Genomic DNA, 19989 nt, shown 5'->3' on the forward strand with positions numbered 1-19989 from the left:
ACTGCCTCTAATCCTGCTTCATTAACATCATAGAGGCAGGATTTACAACACATAGGAAAATCGTATCAGTTGACAAAATGGCGGACAACCACACAATATTGGGAATCATGGCCTAGCCTAGGTTGACACACATTTTGGGGGGACAACAGTCAATCCATGAAAATGTATCATTTTTAAAAGAATGAACATATGTTACTCTTATAATACTAATGAAATAACATATGAAATGAATATATCAATAATTACATGCATTGTATGGAAAATCTTTTGGACACCTGTTGCTCTTTAAAAATCATTTTTTATTAATTCACATTTTAAAATACAGAAAAGTATAATGAAGAAAACTGCAACCTTATGTATAACAGAACAAAACATTGCCCAGTCCTATGATCATCTATATATGCTTTCACTTTTGTTAGTCTGAATCATATAGGAAATATTTAGGGCTACCTTTATTATAAAGAATGGAACATAAAAGAAAATTTCTTACAAGTGTTTTACACTAAAACAACTTAATAAAAACATGAATTGAATAAATCAAGAATTCACAGATAAAATGATCAAATAACAGAATATTTCTAAAAAGAGAAATATTGCAGTCCTAAAGGGGGGACAAATGGTTAAGAGATTGGCTGCTAACCAACAGGTTGGCAGTTTGAATCCACCAATCGCCCCTTGGAAACCCTATGGAGCAGTTCTACTCTGTCCTATTGAGTCAGTATGAGTCAGAATTGACTCAACGGCAATGGGTTTTTAAAGGAAAAAATGAGGACTAAAACAACATTATTACAAAACAAATGAATTAATAAATGGTTTTTGTGGTTAGCTGCTGTACAGTTGACTCTGATTCATGGTGACCTGCTGTACAACAAAATGAAATATTTCCCAGTCCTGCTTCATCCTCACAACCACCAACATGTTGGAGTCCATCACTATGGCTACTGTGCCAATCCATCTGTCATGGATTGAATTATGTCCCCCCAAAAATGTGCGTATCAACTTGGTTAGGTCATGATTGTGTGGTTGTCCTTCATTTTGTGATTGTAATTTCATGTTGAGAGGATTAGGGTGAGATTGTAACACCACTGTTACTCAGGTCACCTCCCTGATCCAAGGTAAAGGGAGTTTTCTTGGGGTGTGGCCTGTACCACCTTTTATCTCTTAAGAGATAAAAGAAAGGGAAGCAAGCAGAGAATTGGGGACCTTATACCACCAAGAAAGCAATGCCGGGAGCAGAGCGCATCCTTTGGACTCAGGGTCCCTGGCAAGAGAAGCTCCTGGACTGGTGGAAGAGTGATGAGAAGGCCGACAGAGAGAGAAAGACTTCCCCTAGAGCCAGTGCCTGAATTTGGCCTACTAGATTGTAAGAAAATAAACTTCTCTTTGTTAAAGCCATCCACTTTTGGTATTTCTGTTACAGCAGCACTGTAGCTCTAACAGATACCTAAAATGTGGAAGTGGTTTTGAAACTGTTGGATAGTTGTGACAGCAGCAGAGGACCAGCACAGCAGAGAACCAGCAGCAGCAGAACTAGGAGACCAGAGTGAGACAACACTGAAGCCGACCCATGGAGCCAGATTGCTGAGTGCCTGTGCACAGTAGGCTTCCTGGTGGAGTGGGGTGCCTCCGGGCACTTATCAGCTGAGCTACAGAGCTTTGGAACACTTGCCCCAGCAGGGCAGATGCGGGTGTGAGGCCCAAAGAGCCCAGAGGCCAAGAAACCAGGAAACAGAAGCTGAAGAGACAAGGAACACAGGAAGCCAAGCTGCCTCAGTCTCAAAAGGTATGGCCATGACCTCAGGGGTTTCAAAGGGTGGAGCCATGGCCTCTGGTGTTTCTAAAGGTGGAGTTGCCACTCAGATGGACTAGGAGTGGCCTAAAGCTAAGGGAGCAGATTTGCTGTTCCAGTGGGCCTGGAAGGTGGAGGTAAAGCCCAGGGCCGAAGCGCCTCCACTCAGAATCTGGAGAGTGTGGTCGATGCCGAGAGTCTGGAGGGCAGGGCCATTGTGTAAATTGTCTCAGAGAACAGAGGATTATTTTCAAAGCCTTGAGGGCTTATGTAATGTGTTCTGCTGACTTGCTTGGTGCCTGTTATGCTATCTTTCCCTTCAGTTTCTCCCATTTGTAATGGGAATGTCTAGCTTGTGCCTGTTCTTCCATTGTACCCTTGGAAGCAGGTAACTTGTATTCTAGGTTTCACAGATGAAGAGGAGTTTTTGAATTTTGGACTTGGAGTTGAGACTTTTGCTATGACATGATGGAGTGAATATGTTTTGCATGTTGCAAGGATGTGATTTGGGGGGGTAGCAAAGGGTAGAATGTCATGGATTGAATTGTGTGTCCCCAAAAATGTGTGTATCAACTTGGTTATGCCATGATTCCCAGTATTGTGTGGTTGTCCTCCATTTTGTGATTGTAATTTTATGTTGAGAGGATTAGGGTGGGATTGTAACACCACCCTTACTCAGGTCAACTCCCTGATCCAAGGTAAAGGGAGCTTCCCTCCGGTGTGGCCTGCACCACCTTTTATCTCTCAAGAGATAAAAGGAAAGGGTAGCAAGCAGAGAGTTGGGGACCTTATACCGCCAAGATAGCAGTGCTAGGAGCAGAGTGCATCCTTTGGATTCAAGGTCCACATGCAGAGAAGCTCCTAGTCTGGGGGAAGATTGACGAAGAAGGCCGACAGAGAGAAAGCCTTCCCCTAGAGCTGGCACCCTGAATTTGGACTTGTAGCCTACTAGACTGTAAGAAAATAAACTTCTCTTTCTTAAAGCCATCGACTTGTGGCATTTCTGTTGTAACAGCACTAGATAACTAGGACATCATCTCAGTGAGAATCTCCCATGTCTTTGTTGGCCCTTTACTTCTTCTAACATGATGCCTTCCTCCAATGATTGATGACATGCCCAAAGCAAGCAAGGTAGAGAATGTTCTGTTGTGATAAGATTTTCATTAACTAATTTTCAGAAGTGATCACTAGGCTTTTCTTCCTAGCCTGTCTTTGTCTGGAAGCTGTGCTGGAATCTGTCCACTATGGATGACCCTGCTAGTATTCTAAGTACCAGAGGCATAGTTGCCAGCATCACAGCAACATGCAAACCACCATGGTACAACAAACTGACGGAAAGGTGGTAGAACAAATGATAATACCAAACCCATTGCCATTGAGTTGATTCTGACTTATCGCAACCCTATGTGTTACAGAGTAGAGCTGAACTCCATAGGGTTTTCTTGGCCGTAATCTTTATGGAAGTAAATTGCCAGGCCATCCTTCTGAGGTGCTGCTGGGTGGGTTTAAGCCACCAACCTTTCAGTTATTAAATCAAACCCATTGCTGCCAAGTCGATTCCAACTCATAGTGACCCTACAGGACAGAGTAAAACTGTCCTATAGGGTTTCCAAGGAGCAGCTGGTAGATTCAAACTATGGACCTTTAAGTTAACAGCTGAGCTCTAACCAGGGCTCCTTTTCAGTAGTTGAGGGCAAATTATTTGTATCACCCAGGGATGTAAGTGTTGGTTAAAAAAACAAACAAACCTGTTACCATCAGATCGATTCTGACTCACAGCGACCCAATAGGACACAGTAGAACTGCCCCCGTAGGGTTTCCAAAGAGTGGCTGATGGATTCGAAATATGCCACCAGGACTCCATGAGGGACACAATAAATACAGGTGAAAACTCTGTTACTAAGAGAGGTAATCACAATGAAAGCAAGCAGAATGAAAAAGACAAAGATTAAAGCAATTAGAGAGGAGGGATGGACATCAAAGATAAAGACAATCAAATCTGAGTATAACTGATGCCTATGATATATACATGAATGTATGTCTATAGGTCAAATTCCCAGGAGGAATGAATGAAATTATTAATGTTGATTAGGTATGACACCATCCTGTAAGAAGTACTTTACCTGTGTCTTCTCAGTCTGGGTTACAGAGTTTTGACTGCTTATTTTAGCGGATCTTATCATATTTGAGGCCCTCCTTAACAATACCTGGAAGTTCCTGAAAATTGTGGGGTTTTTCTCCTTTTTATTTGATGTATTTTTTTAACTGATACTTTAAAAGGAAATAAAAATTATTCTTGTACTGGAAAGATGTAATTAATGGACTAGGTACAATGTATTAAATATCCCGGATACTGCAAGCATTTCAATTGGTCCAGTCTGGAGGTGAGTCATATCTGTTCTATGAAGAAGACAGTTTCTGAGTATAGTACAATGTCAGCCACTCACATTGTTCCAGGCCAGTTTAGGCCCTAAAGTGAGGGGCTGCAATAAAAGACTAAGTGTAAATTGGTGGAAGTATTTATTGCAAGGAACAGTGAAAGTGGTACCTTCCAGCTGCCACTGTACCAACAATAACAATATTAATACATTGCTCAGCTTATAATAAACACTCAGTAAGTATTAACTAAGTGTGTTACATGACATCTAATCATTATCACGATTCTATGAGTTAGGGACTCTTGAAATTTCCATTTGACAGATACAGACACCTTTCAGTATTAACCTACATAAAAAAACCTACATAGCAAACAGTAAAGCTGAAATTCGAACCAGGCCGTCTGACTTCAGAGATCAGATAAAGAAATGTTGCCTTCTACATCTGACATTGGACCCAACAATGGCAAAACCTCTGTGTAAATAAAGGCCGTCCAAATGAGAAAAAGCAAAGACTGTTTATTCCTTGCTTGCTATATAGCAAGGAAGTCATCCACCATCACTCGCCATTTGGAAGACTCAAAGGCAGGCAGAGGAGTGGGAAAGCTTTATAGTGGAGAAAAGGGAAGGCTTCAGATATACCCTGATTGTAGCTGTTGCCATGAGGAAGCTTGAGGTGGGCTAACTAGAAGTGGAACATGCTACATGATTGGTTAAGGGAGCATACTTCGTGTTCTCTGGTTGGCCCTTGACTGGAAGCAGTGGCAAAAATTAGGGAAGTTAGCAGTTATGCATTAAGTCCTGACTGGGACTGATTGCTACAAAGGGCGTGGTTAGCCTTACTGGGCTGATTGCTCCAGGCTGTGGGTCAGAGTTCTGTTTGTATACACAGTCTGGTCATTGTATATTCCGTCTATCACGCATGTATGCTCAACAGCAGCGGCACCATGTTCAGCTAACGCTGGCAACATAGTTGCTGCTTTATGGATTGGAAGTGACCAGAGTCTCATTTGCCAACTGCAGTGAGTTAGAGTAGGAGAGGAGAAAAACGGTTCCAAGAACTACACCAATTTACACATGGGAAATAGCCCCCAGTCCCTCCTAGAATGATTCTAGAGGAGTATGAGAAAACTAGAGCCCTGGTGGCGCAGTGGTTAAGTGTTTGGCTGCTAATCGAAAGGTCTGTGGTTCAAACCCACTAGCTGCTCCCTGGGAGAAAGATGTGGAAGACTCAAAGGCAGGCAGAGGAGTGGGAGTTCTGTGGGGCAGTTCTGCTCTGTCCTATAGGGCAACTACGAATTGCAATCAACTCGATGGCAATTTTTGTTTTTGTTTTTTAAGAGACCCAAAAGAGTAGCAGGAGCAGATCTGGAGAAATACAAATTTGCGACTACCTTTGTCCATAGTTTTACCCTAGGCCTGGCTTTCCTAAGTCTAAGTAAGTATACATTCGTTGTTGTTGTTAGGTGCCACGGAGTCAATTTCATTTCATAGCGACTCCATGTGACAGAGTAGAACTGCCCTATAAAGATTACAGCCTAGAATGCCCTGTGGGGCAGTTCTACTCTGTCACATGGCATAGCTATGAGTTGGGATCCACCGGATGGCACACAACAACCCTTACAGGTGCAGATCGCCAGATCTTGTGCGAAGCCACTGGATAGGTTTGAAACGCCAACCTTTCTTTTTTGGAATTTAATTAAATGTGTCCTAGAGTTCTTTTTTTTTTTTTTTTTTAGTATTGTGATTTTTGGTTTATTGCGATTTAGGTGAATGTTTACAGAGCAAATTAGTTTCTCATTGAATAGTTAACACATAAATTGTTTTGTGACATTGGTTGTCAACCCCTTGATGTGTCAACACTCTCCCCTTCTCCACCCCCGGTTCCCTGTTTCCATTCATACAGCTCTCCTGTCTCTTCCTGCCTTCTCAGCTTTGCTTTTGGGCTGGTGTGCCCATTAGTCTTGTATACATGATTGAACTATGAAGCATGTCTGTCATGTGTGTTATTGTTGGCCCCATAGACCTGTATAATCTTTAGCTGAAGGGTGGACCCCAGGTGCTAAAAGGGTGTCCAGGGGCCATACTTTCAGGGTTTCTCCAGTATCTGTCAGATCAGCAAGCCTCATCTTTTTTGTGTGTGTGTTAATTTGAATTTTGTTCTACACTTTTCTCCAGCTCTCTCCGGGACCCTCTATTGTGATCCCTGCCAGTGCAGTCGGTGGTGGTAAGGCAATACCATCTAGTTGTTCTGGGTTTAGTCTGGTGGAGGTTGTGGTAGCTGTGGTCCATTAGTTCTTTGGACTAATCTTTCCCTTGTGTCCTTGGTCTTCTTCATTCTTCTTTGCTCCAACCAACATTTCAGTTAGCAGCCAAATGCTTAACCATTGCACCACCAGGGCTCCTTGATTCTACATATGCAGTTCCTGAAAACCATGGTATTTAGGCAGTCTGACAAGGATACTGAGTCTCAATACCTTCTCAGTAGGGTATTGGTAAAACCTGTAACTGAAAATAAACAGCTCTGAGCTTGTTCTTTTCTTCTATTGTTCTGGCTGGAATTCACCCCAGGATCTAAAAGCTCATACCAGTCTTTATCCGAGGCTGTGCCACACAGGTGCATGCTAGAATGGGAATTTCCTGGTATGAAGCTAAATACAGAAACTGGTAGATTTCTCAGCTTCTGTCTACAACTGTTCAAGGTTCAGACTGAAACAGCTGGTTTCATCTACATTACATTAATTTCTTGTTAGATGTACAGCTTCATCTATAGGTACAGACTTTCATCTCCACCATGTTAATTGTTCTAGTCATTTTTGTTTGTATTTGCTACAGTCAGCTTCCTGTAAATGGTATAAGTCTCCTTTTTTGGTACTCTGCAAAACGCCTTTCTTTTCTCCTCCACTGCTACTGACCAAACCAAAACCCATTGCCAATGAGTTGATTGCTATTCATAACGACCCTACAGGACAGAGCAGAACTGCCTTATAAGGTTTTCAAGGAGCAGCTGGTGAATTTGAGTCTTTTGGTTTGCAGCTGAGCTCTTAACCATTATGCCATTAGGGCTCCTTTATGCTATGGGGGAGGGTTTTATTGATGGCCAGCTTTTGGAAGGACGAAAACAAGTTCCAGGCAGAGCGCTTTATGAGGACTTTCCTCACAATTTAGAAGTACTTTACTTCAGTGGTTATTTGGGCCATTACTCAACGCCATTGCCTTACTGGTATCCCAAGCCCATTATTTAGAATGGTTACATAGGGTTGAAGTAAGAAAACATTTGCATACAAACAACAAACAGTAAGAATTTTGGAGTCTGATGCTTTCCTTTCTCATCTAGACCTTATTCTTCCAAGCTGCATGACCTTGGGCAAGATAGTTAACCGCTCTAAACCTCAGTTTCCTTGACTACAAAATGATAATCGGGAGTCCCTAGGTGCAAATGGTGAATGTGCTCAGCTACTAACCAAAAGTTTGGAGGTTTGAGTCCACCCAGAGGTGCCTAGAAGAAAGCCTTGGTGATCTACTCCTGAGAAACTAGCTATTGAAAAGACTAGAGAACACAGCTCTACTCTGACACACATGGGGCTGCTACTGTAGACATCGGAGTAAACTCCGCAGTAACCAGTTTTCATAGCAACCATTTCCAAAAAGTCACTGCTCTTTCTTTTGCATGTTTTAAACACTATAAGAAGTCTGTTCTTTTTCTGTGTTAATTAATATCTTTATTTGGGGAAAGTAATTTTGGGAGCTAACATTTTATTTAGGGTTGTGACAAAACTGTAGATTCTGTGAAATTTACAGCTGTTTGTGTACCTTGGTGACATACCAACTACTTCTGACAAAATTTAAATGATTAAGTTTGCACACAGCTTTTCCTGTTTATGAGTTGATTTTCAGTCTGGTATTGCTTTTTCTCAAAACATAGAATTCTTGAAGTATTGGTGGATTTTCTTTTACATAAACAAGGATATGAGAAACTTACTCAAAACGCAGGAGATGTAGGTGAGTTAAGAACTAATGATAGTAATTATCTCACGAACCACTGCCTCCTCCACCTTGAGACTAGAAGAACTAGATGGTGCCCAGCTGCCAGTATTGAATGTCCTGATTAGGAAGACAGTAGATGAATCATGATAAAAAAGGAGAAAAATGTGGAACAGAACTTCAAATTCTTAAGGAATCTGAAGTTACTGGACCTATTGAGGCTGGAGGAATCCCTGAGACTATGACCCTGAGTTGCTCTTCGAACCTTAAATTGAAACTATCCCCTGAAAAAAAAAAAAAAAGTAACAGTTTAGCCCAGACTAAAGATTCTCACCCTTGAGTATTGCATTTGTTTGTTTTCAATTATCTATATAAGACCAAAGCGTCAACAGCTATTTTAAGCCATAACCAAGAAAGTTGGGGGGCAGGAAGTTTAAGTAAACGGAAGGAAACAACCTGAACAGAAATGAGAATGTTGAAACAATGTGCAGAATGCAAGCGATGTCATTCATCATTATGTCTAGAAACTGTGGAAAGGGGAGCTGGTTTTGTTGTATACATTTTCACCAAAAATAAAATTAATCAAATATTAAAAAAAAAAAAAGAGCTAATGATAGATGTTTTTAAGGAGAAAGGAAGCAGGAATGTTTTTCATAGCTTGTGACATGCTTTGCATTTTGGCCCCAGGTCTGCAGTGTTCAAAATAAATTTTTCGCAATATTAAATTTGTGTATGAACTTTATTTTTCAGTTCATGAACCGTGGAACGTCTGGTCTGGAAGTCAGACAAGATTCAGAAGCGTGGTACAAGAGAAAAGGGCTTTTGTAACAGCATACACAAAGGAGCAAGACATTATGCTGGGCAAATTTCAGAGTGGCTGGCAGGCATTTTCTTTCTTTATTTTGGAATATGAGGAAATTTTCAAATAGGTTAAATTGAGCAAGCAAGTCTTGATTGGCTAGCCTATGTTTCCCTGTCCTGGAGAGTCGATTGACTTGGATTTCGGCTTCTGGGAAAGTTAGGCATTTACGAGAAAAAGAAATAGGTTTCAGTTTGCTGACGTGAGGCTCAACACGAGTGACTCCATTTTGGGTGTAGTTTAGTTTGGTTAACAGTAGTCATTTCTAAACTATCCCACTGAAATTTGGGAATACATTCAGAGGAGCACCCGGTTTGAACAGAGCACTTGGCTCTACTGAGGGCATCCAGTCTGGGGTGAGGAACCTGCAGCCAGAGTACCTTGGCTTGTGCTGCCTGCAGTAGGGGGCCTGACAGTAGCCCCACTGATTCTTGCTACTTTTGACAAATCAGCTTGTCAACCAGAAGTGACCATAACCAGTTTAGACCACACCCAGCTGCTTCCACCTGAAATTATAAACTTTACTTATTTGGGATTTTCCAAACCCACATTCCTTTGAAACTTCCTCATGGCAAAGCCAAGAACCCTTACACCTATTACAAATGAAAAAAAGGACATGTGGCTCAACCATAAATTTATCCCCCCCTGAAAAGACCCCCTTTGCTTAAATGACACCTTTTCAGAACCTCATCTCTTTTTTCTCCAACCAGCTTTCTCAAAATATCTTAGAAAAAGAGATTGCTATCTTTCTCAGGGTTTCCTCGGTGGCACTTGACTACTAACCAAAAGGTTCACAGTTGAACCCACCTAAATGTACCTCGGAAGACAGGTTTCTGAAAGGTCACAGGCCTGAAAACCCTATGGGGCACAGTTCTCTGCACACATGGGGTCTCCCTGAGTCAGATCTCGAGGGCAACTAACAACATCTTTCTCAAATCGAAGTCCTTGGTCTCCTGTTGAATGCCAGGTTTCCTTCCTGCAGCAATTTGGTCCACTCTCAAATAAAACGTTTGTTCAAATTTTTATAACTCAGTGTCAGAATCTGCCATTTAACAAGCCCTAGAAAATACTGAAATTGTCAAAGGGTTCATTTTACTTGGATGCACAATCAACACCCGTGGAAGCAGCAGTCAAGAACTCAAACGAGGACGTGTTGTATTGGGAAATTCACTGCAAAAGACCTCTTTCAAGTGTTAAAAAGCAGAGATGTCACTTTGAGGACTAAGGCACACCTGATCCAAACTCTGATATTTTCAATTGCCTCATATACGTGGGGAAGCTGGACAATGAATAAGAAAGACTGAAGACAAATTGATGCCTTTGAATTACGGTGTTGGCAAAGACCGTGGACCACCATAAGAATGAGCAAATCTGTCTTGGAAGATGTACACCCAGAATGCTCCTTAAAAATGAGGACGGTAAGACTTTATCTTAGACATGTTATCAGGAGGGACCAGTTCTTGGAGAAGGACATCATGCTTGGTAAAGTAGAGGGCATTGAAAAAGAGGAAGACTTTCAACAAGATAGATTGACACAGTGGCTAAAACAGTGGGCTCAAACATAACAATGATTATGAAGACGGCGCAGGACTGGGCAGTGTTTTGTTTTGTACATAGGGTCTCTATGAGTCAGAACTGGCTAGATAGCTCCTAACAATGGATTTGGTAAATTGTCTTAGGCTCTGCTCAGTCTCTGACCCTTTCTTTAAAGCCTTGAATTTCAGGCCAAGGGCTCCAGCTGGTTTGACATCCTTCTGCCAGTGCCAGCTCGGTTTCCACCCCACTAGGAATTTACTATTCAGCAACCCAACCCTACTTCCTCCAGGCCAAATACTGACCTACTAAAGGCAGGCTAGACCTGGCGCTTATCTGTAAATTGAAAAGGGAGAATTAGGTAATCTCAAAGGTATTCTACAGCTCTAAAGCTCTTTTTTTTTCTAAAGCTCTTACTCTCTGTTTAAGAAAAACAAATAGTGGGGCTAATGCCATAAGCGAAATAAGATTCTCCCCTAAAAATTCCTTAGCATACTGGTATTTGTCATATTGTGATGTGAACAAAAATGCTAAGGGCTGTATGTTTGGCTTGAAAGGTCTGCTACGGGTAAACAAGGGATTAATTACAAGTGAAAGCAGGAGTGAGAGTTAGGAGAAAAATAATCTGTCAGTACATGGAATTTCATATCCTGAACATAATCCTGAAAAAACTGGAGATTTCCTAGGGCCCTTTGGACTATTTGTCTTTTTATAAAATGGTTTTGACTTTCACCCTAATGCAGCCTTAGCCCAGGTGAAGGCAAGTAGCTTGCTATTTGATAGGGCTATTTGCATTTCAAAGCTAATCAGTATTAAATAATCCACTGGTAAAAGGAGAGTCAGAGGGCCATTGTGTGTATTTCATTATTGTGTAAACTTGTGAAAACAAGCTGAGAGGCTGAGAGGCCTAGCTCAAATTCTGAAGATAAGAAAGTGGATTATGTAAAAGTGTCTTAATGAGTGAGTTACTCATTACTTCCCACTGAGAGAAGTGGAAGGGCCACGTGACTGAGAGGACTTATTATAAGGAAGTGGCAAAAAGAGTGGGGAGAAAATTTGTATTTGTTGTCAATTTTGAAGCTGTAATCAATTAAAAAAAAACCCCATTGCTGTCAAACTCATAGTGACCCTATAGGACAGAATAGAACTGCCCCATGGAGTGGTTGGTGGGTCCACTATTCTACCAGGGCTCCTTAGTTGGATGGTTACTTTCTAGGACCTTTATACTTTGAACTAATTGATGATTATAATGTTTCATTGCCTATTCAGACCAAACTTGATTGTAATTCTAATCCAGTGGTTCTTAACCCTGGCACATCACCAAGGAAAAAGAAAAAATACCGATGCTAGTTCCCACCACAGAGATTTTATATAATTAGTTTGGAGCGTGTTTGCTGGTCATCAGTATTGTCTAAGTAGTTCCCCAGGTGGTTCTCCTTGGTTGAAGGTTGGGAACAAATATTCTAATTTATATCCTGAGCATAATACTCTTCTTGTCCTCAAAAAAGACCCCATTGACTTGTCGACCGTCTACAGCTGTGGTATCAAATTTTAATTATGCCCATCTATTGGTTAAAAAAAAAAAGCACGTACTAAAGTGTGTATGTATATATACTTACATAGATGTACTATTTTACTAAATAATCTATATATCACCTGTTATGGTTTGAATTGTATCCCCCAAAAATGTGCATCAACTTGGCTAGCCCATATTTCCCAGTATTGTATGGTTGTCCTTCATTTTGTTATCTGATGTAATTTTCTTATGTGTTGTAAATCTTAACTGTTACGATGCTACCAAAAAAAAACCCATTGCCGTGGAGTTGATCCTGACTCACAGTGACCCTATAGGACAGGGTAGAACTGCCCCATAGAGTTTCCAAGGAGCGGCTGGTGAATTCGAACTGGCCGACCTTTTGGTTAGCAGCCATAGCACTTAAGCACTATGCCTTCAGGGTTTCCTTCTGTGATGTTAATGAGGCAGAATTAAAGGCAGTTACATTAATGAGGCAGGACTCAATGTACAGCATTAGATTATATTTTAAGTCAATCTCTTCTGAGATATAAGAGAGACTCGAACAGAGAGGAGAGGGACCTCATACCACCAAGAAAGAAGTGTTGGGAATGGAGCACATCCTTTGGACCTGGGGTCCTCGCACTGAGAAGCTCCTAGACCAGGGGAAGATTGATTGCAAGGACCTTCCCCCAGAGCGGACAAGAGAGAGAAAGACTTCCCCTGGAGCTGGCACCCCGAATTTAGGCTTCCAGCTTCCCAGACTGTGAGAGAATAAATCTCTTTGTCAAAGCCATCCACTTGTGTTATTTCTGTTGTAGCAGCACTAGATAGCTAAGACATTATCCATATTATAAAACATACAAAAATGGACATTTATAAAAGTAGGAAATATTGTCATGTATTGAATTGTGTCCCACCAAAATGTATGTCACTTGACTAGGCTAGGATTCCAAATATTGTGTTATTGTCCACCATTTTGTCATCTGATATGATTTTCCTATGTGTTGTAAATCCTACCTCTATGATGTTAATAAGGCAGGATTAGAGGCAGTTTTTTTTTTTTTTTTTATATTAGTGAGGCAGGAGCCAAATTACAAGATTAGGTTGTATTTTAAGTCAATCTTTTTGAGATATAACAGAAGAAGTGAGCAGAGTCCGGGGGACCTCATATCACCAAGAAAGCTGTGCCGGGAGCAGAGCATGTCCTTTGGCCTCTGGGTCCCTGCACCTGAGAATCTCCTAGACCAGGGGACAATTGATGACAAGGACCTCCCTCCAGAGCCAACAGAGAAAGAAAGTATTCCCCTGGAGCTGGTGCCCTGAATTTTTTACTTCTAGCCTCCTATACTGTGAGGGGATAGATTTCTCTTTGTTAAGGTCATCCACTTGCAGCATTAGGTAACTAAGACAGATGTTAGTAAGTATTTTTGTCCATACCCCCATGCATCATTTTGGTTACTTCATTTTGGAAGCCGCTGGTCCACAGAATAAAGTCCAAATTCCTTAGCATGGAGTTCAAGGTTTTCTCCAGACAGAATCTTACTTCTCTCTTAGCATCAAGATACACTCTAAGTCCTGTCTTAAGTTCCTTGTCTTTATTATATCCTACTGTCTTTTTTTTTTTTTTCCAGTTTCTGAGATGGGGGCTTTCATGCTGGAAGTGTCTCAGAGAGTGAAGGAAGTAGGATTGGACAGAAGAGGGATGTGATGCCGTTGCCACAAAGTCCTCAGCCAGTCTTGCAGAGAGTTCTGGAGCTGGGCTGACCCCCTAAGAGTTGTCCCACCTTTTATATTCCACTTGCCCCTGGTGAGGTGATTCTTTTGGACTGAAGGCAAATCTTGGAGAGACATCCGTCACCAACACTCCCAGAAGTTGGAGGCATGAGTGCCTCAGTTCTGGGACAGCATCTAGGCTTCACAGCATGAATCCACTACACCTATCCTTCATTCCCTGCATTTACATTTTAGCATAGGTTGTTCCTCCCACCTAAAATATTTTACCCTCTATGTGCACACTGAAAGCTATCAGTGCGGCTCAGCTCAAAATGCTACCACATTCTTGAAGCTTCCCTGTACTTCCCTGCTAGGAATAGTACCTGAAGACATAGTAGAGATAGCAATGACCTTGGTGTCACGGAGATCTGGGTTTGAATTCGAGGTTAAAGGGACTTTGGAAAAGTCTGACTGGAGCTATTGAGACAAAAATTATTGCAAGGACTAACTGAGATAATCATTAATCAATGATCTTATGACATTTTATTTCCAGCTTTTACTTTCTCTGAAATTTCTGTGGTTAAGGGGCAAAATAAAAATAATTAGGATGGTATAGTGATTTTTTGTCTAAGTTTACTCAACTTAAAATGCTATTCTTTATTCTGAGATAATATTGTTTCTCCTTTTATGAAATTAAAAAAAAAATTTATGAAAAGCTGGTAACAACAGGTTTTCCTCATAACTTTATAGTGGTTTAATTTATGTAGCAATGAATTTTTAAAATAACCCTAGTTAGGAAAATAAAATCTTGGCATATATATATAATTAAGAAAATATTATTGGTCCCTGAAATTCAAAAACATGTGAGTATTTCTACTGTGCTTTAACACCCTAATTCATGTGCACGCACACACACACACACACACACACACACCATGTATATATTAACTCCTGTTGGTAAGGATCAATTACTTGTTCCCCCCAAAAAACCAAACCAAACCCACTGCGGTTGAGTCGATTCCAACTCATAGCAACCCAACAGGACAGAGTAGAACTGCCCCATAGAGTTTCCAAGGGGCGCCTGGTGGATTTGAACTGCCGACCTCTTGGTTAGCAGCTGTAGCACTTAACTACTACACCACCAGGGTTAGCACCTATAAAAAACCAGTTGCTGTTACTTAAAAAATATATTAAATAAGTAATATTGTTGTTAGGCTCTGTTGAGTTGGTTCCGACTCACAGCGAACCCATGTGTGTCAGAGTACAACTGTGCTCCACAGGGTCTTCAGTGGCTGATTTTTCAGAAGTAGATCATCAGGCTTTTCTTCCGAGGTGCCTCTGGGTGGATTCAAACCTCTAACCTTTTGTTGGCAGCTGAGCATGTTGACTTTTGAGCCTCCCAGGGACTTAGCACCTATATTTAAAAAAAAAAAAACCTGCGGTCAAGTCGATTCCAACTCATAGAGACCTTACGGGACAGAGTAGAGCTGCCCCATTGGGTTTCCAGGGAGCAGCTGGTGGATTCAAACTGCCAGTCTTTTGGGTAGCAGCCAAGCTGTTAACCACTGCACCACCAGGGCTCCTAGACCCTATAAAAAAAAATAGACCCCCATAATATAGAAAGTATTTAAATTAATGCTGTTAGAAAAACATAGATGAAATATAGTCTCTGCTCTGAAAGAGCTTAAAATTATTCAACTGTTGAAAAGCTAAATAATAAATCAAATAACGTTTTTTGTTTGTTTTTAAAAAAGGAGATCTGCAAGAAACAGTTTAGATCGACTATGTAATTGCAACTGAACTTTCTGAAAGTACCACAAAAATTCACAGTAAAGTTGATCACCTCAGGTCATCCAGGCTCCAAGGATGGACAAGGTATAGATGGTAAACTCCCCAATTAGTAGGAAGCTGATCTGGTTTAATTTTCTATCCTACATACTCCTTAAAACATACTAGACCCTCAGTTAAAAAAAAAAATAGATATATATGCATTACTTCTATTATACTATGTTTATTATATTATTATGTTATATATATGTATGTATTTAAGTAAATGCTAAGTGGGTAAGTTGGCTAGATGGAGAAGAATGGTTAAAGGATTCCAGAGGGGTGGCAGAATATGTGGAAAACCACAGAAGTCATAGAGTTCAAGACATGCTGGGAGGTTGGAGAGAAAGTCCATTTGGTGGAAGTGAAACACTTTTACAGGAGCTATGGGAACAGAAAGGGTGAGAGGACCAGTGACAGAAGGTAGGGTGGGGGAGATGATAAAAAACCAAACCAAACCAAACTCTTTGCCGTCGAGTCATTCAGACCCATAGCAACTCTATAGGACAGAGTAGAACTCCCTCATAGTGTTTCCAAGGAGCACCTGGTGGATTCGAATTGCTGGCCTTTTGGTTAGCAGCGGTAGCTCCTAACCACTACACCACCAGGGTTTCCAGGGGAGATGGTAGCAAGCCTTAAATAGTAGATTTTAGATTGTACCTGTTTGGAATGAGGAGAACACATAAGACCCAAATGAGGAAAGACCTTTCTGAACACATTTGTGCCAAGACCCAGGACTTACATGGGTTAAGTTCACATTCCTCAGCCAGATTCCATTCTTTAAATTTTCAAGTCTCTGTTCAACCCTTAATCTTCTTGTTTTCCCATGCCCCTGTGTGTTTGCTATACACACTGGCAAACCCCCTTCCCAAGTGAAATTAATCTTCCGATATTCTCAAAGCACTTGGTTTAATCCACAGTGATAGCCCTTGTTGGTTTTCCTTTTGTTGTGAGTTTTGAGTAGATGTCTCAGGCACCAGATTGTATGCCCCTAGAGAACACAGACAATGTCTTGTTCATCTTTATATCCACCCCTTCCTATACTCGGTACAGAGGAGTATTTAGTAAATGTTACTTAAAATTATTTTTTTCTTGTTTTAAACTAGTGAAAATGCCGCATGCTGTTTCCCCTTACAAGCTGAATGAATACTCGTTACAAGTAGATCCAACATAAAAAGTTGCTTAATGGATAGTAAACGGCATAGTCATATAAATTCCTCTGCTTGAAGAATTATTTCTACCTGGATCACAAGGTGTTTTTGATTCAACTAACATAAATAGTTATGTCAAGTCTTGGAAATGTTTGTCAGGGGTGAACAAAAATGTGTATTTTTTAACTGGGGTATTCCAAGTTTCTTAATTTTTTTTTGCTTTGAAAAATAAATATTAAGGTACTTGTCACGTATTTGCAAATGTTTTCCCGGTTTGTCATTTTCTCCTGTAATTTTGTTTGACAATTGTTTGACATACAGAAGTTTTAAATTGTTTATGGTTTCACATTTATCAATCATTTTTTTAATATTTTCTCCTTCTGGTTTTATGTAATTATACAGGCGAGTTCATTTGCTGAAAATTCACCCAGCACACTTACGACCTGTGCATTTTTCCATATGTAGGCTACATTTCAACGAAATTTACCACAAATAGTGAAGATCTTTTCTAGTCTACACACACCCACATACAAAGATTTATTCTTCTGATTATTTCATTTCATTTTTTACTCTTTTATCTACTTGGATATGCAGTTGTAAAGTAAAACAACCAAATGCACTTTTCCAAATTGTCAACTAATTTTAGCAAAACCAACTGTTTTTTAATATAGATAAATTAATAGCTGGCTTTATTTTGTTTTGTTTTCTTACCTCAGCATTCTCATTTGCAAAATGAATAAAATGGATTGATTTCTTGGCATTTCTCTGTGTCTATAATTTTTATAATTTAGTGACATAGATGTTACCTGTGTATCAGGGTTGTATCCTTTTACCACACTTAGTCTGTATGCTGAGCAAATAATCTGAGAAGCTGGACTATAAGAAGAACGCAGCATCAGGATTGGAGGAAGACTCGCTAACAACCTGCAATATGCAGATGACACAGCCTTGCTTGCTGAAAGCGAAGAGGGCTTGAAGCACTTACTAACGAAGATCAAAGACTATAGCCTTCAAAATGGATTACACCTTAATGTGAAGAAAACAAAAATCCTTACAACTAGACCAATAAGCAACATCATGATACACGGAGAAAAGATTGAAGTTGTCAAGGATTTCATTTTACTTGAACCCACAATCAAAGCCCATGGAAGCAGCACTGAAGAAATCAAATTATCTATTGTATCAGGCTAATCTGCTTCAAAAGATCTCTTAAAAGTGTTAAAAAAAAAAAAAATGTCACTTTGAGGACTAAGAAATGCCTGACCCAAGCCATTGTGTTTTCAATTGCCTCATATGCATGCAAAAGCTGGACAATAAATAAGGAAGACAGAAGAAGAATTGATGAATTTAAATTATGGTGTTGACAAGGAATATTGACTATACTGTGGACTGCAAGAAGAATGAACAAATCTGTCTCTGAAGAAGTACAGCCAGAATGCACCTTAGAAGCATGGATGGAGAGACTACATCTCACATACTATGGACTTGTTATCAGGAGGGATCAGAGCCTGGAGAAGGACATCATGCTAGGTAAAGTGGAGGGCCAGCGAAAAAGAGGAAGACCCTCAATGAAATGGATTGACACAATGGCTGCAAAAATGGGCTCAAGCATAACAATTCTGAGGATGGTTCAGGACCAGGCAGTGTTTTGTTCTGTTTATGTAGTGTCTCTATGAGTTGGAACCGATTCGACAAGACCTAACAACAACAAGAAACATAAATGTTAGAAAGTAACCTATGGTGATTTAAAACCATAAAGAGGGGGCAACCCTGAAAGAAAATACAGTAACCATACATCTAACAAGTCCAGAGATATGTAAATAACCAACCTATTAATGGCAGTTGTTTTCATATTAGTAAAGGTCGTGATATTTAAAAAAAGGTGAAAATAAAAGTAGAGAAGCTATTTATTCTAGACTTCTAAGATAAATAGTTCAGTAAAAAAGTTTTCAAAGAAGTAAATCCAGCCATATCAGCAGCAGAGAAGGTCTTTATTTTGTGGGTAAGCTGGCATCTGCTCCTACCTCTGGTAATGGAATATCCGTTTGGCCTCATAGTTCCTGCCCCTCCACATGTCCCTTCATCAGCTCCTGATATTAACCTTGGAAGCAATGCAGCCTTTGACCTAGTTAGATACAGTAGGCTCTGGTAATTGTATTAACATTATCAAAGCTATCAAGTCAATTATTAGTTGCCCTTGAGCTCTTTCTGTAATGGACACATTCATAGAGTAAGTTTTGGTATTTAAGTCTTTAATCAGAAACTGAATCCAGTGGAGCTCAGCATAGGAGCATGCTGGAGGTAATTTTACTCATTATCACGGAATCACTACTCCTTCCAATGCTTCTCAAGGTCTCCTGGCTGGAGGAGTAAATATTTCTATCACTTAGAGTAATATAGGAAACCCCCTGGTGGTGTAGTGGTTAAATGCTATGGCTCCTAACTAGAAGGTTGGCAGTTCAAATCCACCATGTGCTCCTAGGAAACCCTATGGGGCAGTTCTACTTTGTCCTATAGGGTCACAGCAGTGGGTTTGTTTGTTTGGTTTTATATCTATGCACGTAATACCATTTGGGAACAGGGCTTTCTTTTATGTTAATAAGGTCACATCATTGTAGGGTGTATTTTAAGCCAATTACTTTTGAGGTATAAAAGGAACAGATTAGTTACAGAAGCAAGCAAGCACGGATTGGAGAAGAGAGATGCCACGCCACATGAAGATCTCCAATGAACCAAGTAACAGAAGCTGAGAAGAGATAAGGGCCTTCCTGTAGAGCCAAAGGAGAGAAAAAGCCTTCCACTAGAGTCGGCACCCTGAATCCAGACTTCTAGCCTCCTAAATTGTGAGAAAATACATTTCTGTTCATTAAAATCACCCACATGGATAATTCTGTTATAGCAGCACAGAGAAACTAAGACGTGGCTATTGTGATTCACCAAGATGTCACTTCATCTACCCTACCATTCTGAAATATGTATGCCAAACCTCTCCACTAATTTATTGCAGATATCTTCAAAATTATAAAATCAGCTCTGTCTACATGGTCCTGTGGGAAGACCCCAGGTGCTGTGCTCTGAGTCCACCATGCATGTCCACTGGAGTCAAACTTTCCATGGGCTGCTCCCAACCAATGACCAAGTGTGGCAGGGAAATAGAGGCAGGCCCATTTCTCACCTGGTGGCTTTGGTCTGAGGACTCCTCACCGGCTTAACAAAAATTTCCCTGGAACTGCACTGCAGTT

The 19989-nt window shown here is 40.5% G+C and overlaps 1 protein-coding gene across 7 annotated transcripts in view; it reads left to right on the forward strand.

Annotated features, from left to right (window-relative positions):
• The first annotated feature begins 815 nt into the window (after positions 1–815).
• CXADR (CXADR Ig-like cell adhesion molecule) overlaps positions 816–19989 on the forward strand; it is a 115882-nt gene continuing 96708 nt past the window's right edge. For 2 of the 7 annotated variants that reach the window (XM_064273121.1, XM_023548217.2), the window contains exon 1: positions 816–1783. The gene's annotated coding sequence lies outside the window, so the exon portion shown is untranslated. Of the gene's footprint in view, positions 1784–8898; positions 10426–13687; positions 19422–19989 lie in introns of those variants that run through there. The other 5 variants (XR_010318711.1, XR_010318709.1, XR_010318710.1 and 2 more) reach the window with 5 other exon arrangements.

The sequence above is a fragment of the Loxodonta africana genome, chromosome 20, assembly GCF_030014295.1.
Source record: "Loxodonta africana isolate mLoxAfr1 chromosome 20, mLoxAfr1.hap2, whole genome shotgun sequence".
In the NCBI taxonomy this organism is placed as follows: domain Eukaryota; kingdom Metazoa; phylum Chordata; class Mammalia; order Proboscidea; family Elephantidae; genus Loxodonta; species Loxodonta africana.